This window comes from Festucalex cinctus, chromosome 4, assembly GCF_051991245.1.
Source record: "Festucalex cinctus isolate MCC-2025b chromosome 4, RoL_Fcin_1.0, whole genome shotgun sequence".
Lineage (NCBI taxonomy): Eukaryota > Metazoa > Chordata > Actinopteri > Syngnathiformes > Syngnathidae > Festucalex > Festucalex cinctus.
Window position 1 is genome coordinate 10,621,293 of NC_135414.1, and position 2,504 is coordinate 10,623,796.

Consider the following 2,504-nt stretch of genomic DNA (forward strand, 5'->3'; position numbering starts at 1 on the left):
TGATTCCAATGACAGCTCATCAGCAAGCTCTAGAGAAGCCTGATAACAATACTCACCTGCATGTGAATTGAGAGACATGGAAAACAGGCTGGATAGTGTGGCCCGAGGACCAGGGTTGAGAAACACTGACTTAACCAAACATGCATGTTTTTGGAACATGGGAGGAAGTCAGAATGCATAAAACTGACAGAAGTACGGGTATAACACAAAAACTGAAATTGAACTCCCGAAACTCAACTGTGAGGCAGGTGAGCTATACTATTCTTGTCATGGTAATGTGAACAATCAAAGCAATCCCTGCTAGTGTTGTCATATATTTTCCAAAATATAGCAGTAGTTTTTACACACACATCACTATGGGGGGCCCAATCTGCCTCAAAATGCTTTTACATCACTCGAGGTCGAGGCACAGATCTCTAACGCAAATATTTCAAAAATGTACTTTTTTATTCAATTTGATTATATAGTACTGAAAGCGATTTTTGTGTAAAGAAATAACGTTGAGTTAGGATATTGACGATATAAAGAATGGAATAATTTTATTTGATTGATGGGCATTTACGTTGCAACAGTCTGTCAGGGCCTCATGGGATATATATATATATATATATATATATATATATATATATTCATTGCATTTTTAGCAGTGGAATAAGTAATTATGAAAGGATGGTTTTAGACGAAGATGGGAGCACTATGAAAAAGTAATTACAGGGGGAAAAAAAAAAACTGCATTCACTGTTGTCATTCTGCACAATGCCACTTGATGGCAGTACCACTTCACTTTAGTCGCTGGTACAACCAGCGCTGACTCATTGTATAAAACTATGAGGAATTTTTGCTAAAACCTCATTTTACAATGAAGAATAGGCCTACATTTTGCAATTATCTCCCCCACCCACAATTATTCTCCATACAAAATAAACCTCAATATGCATGATGCTAAGTTAAATAAAAGTCAAACAAAGATGGTAGTTTTGTTTTTCTAAAGCATTTCTATAAAAAGACAAAGCCAAGCCTTTTGTGTTTACCTTTCATTTGCTCTCAGTATTTTTCCAGCAACTATTTTTCAATGGCTCAAGCAAAAAAAAATTCCACTTAGAGTCCCATCTGTCATCTGTCAAGTTGACAAACACAGAGAAACAAATAGATCCCGTATGCAGTCTATGCATTTCTATGGAAAATGATACTTGTGGATAAATTGGCTGTAGGTGTTTTGACCGTTTCATCCAAGAATCACAATTTTATGCTTTTCTTGGAACCTTACACAGCTTAGAACATCTAAAAATGCTCACAGAATTCATAGAAATCCAAATGGTGGGTTGCTATTAATGTTGTTTTGCGAGTGAGGATCACATTTCTCTATTACTACTACATAGAATTCATAGAAATTCAAATGGAGGCTTGCCATTAATGTTGTTTTGCGGGTTAGTATCACATCTCTGCAAACTAGCCAAAGTCCATGTCCATGGTTATTAAAGAGGCTGCCTGCCTGTCTCTTTTGTATTCAAATTGAATCTGCTCAAATGTCTTATTAATAACTCCAACAGGATGTTCAGCGCAACTACGATATGGACATTTGATAGAAATGTGAGCAAGCCTGCAGAAGGCTTCATTCAGGGTCACTAAATGGAGAGTTGAAATGGAGAGCACTGACCATGTGTTTTGCATAGCGGATTTGTGCTCAGCTTCCATGGGAAGAGTACTATTCAATCTCCAAAACAGTACGTTGCGTTATTATGATTAATTATCTCCATTTGTTGTCTGCTATGGGTGTCTGACCTTGTCTGAGTTGGTCCAGTGAGCATGTGGGCTTTCCGGTTCTCTGATAATTTATGCGTTTTGTTCTCATGTTTCTGTGTTTATCATGAATATTATCTCGCACTAAGAATAATTAGTAGCAAAGGGGGTCGTTTTTTTTGTTTTTGTTTTTTTATTGTAAATATGTATAGTAGGCCTATGTGTGCACCAAGGCATATTTGCAAGTGAGGTCAGACGTCCGTGAGTTCCCATGCAGACTGTCCAATGGGCTGTCATTGAGGAACACACTGAGAGGATTTGCTAAACATAGCTCTTACTCCTAAGAGACAGACACCTGCCGCGTTTCTTTGCAGCGTCGAGCAGAATTCTAAGACGGAACGATCAAACAATGAAATGGAATTTTGCCAAAATCTGTAACTTGCAGAGAAAATAAGCATGAAAATAGGGATGCATAGCATAAGGCTGGAAGTTTATTGATTTAACACAAAACAGTTCTTGCAGTAGGTGAGTTAGTACTGAAGATGCAGGATACAACCACAACAAAAAAACACCCACACAAAAAATATATTTTTTTATTATTTAATGGGGATTTATTTATTTATGTATGTATTTATTATTAATTTTGCATGCCATTTATCGTGAAGAACACCTCTTGCAGACCTAAGAAGATATACAGTACCGCCTGTTCCCACGTTTGAACTCTCCACCCTGTCTAAGCATCAGGCGCATGTGCCGGGGAATTG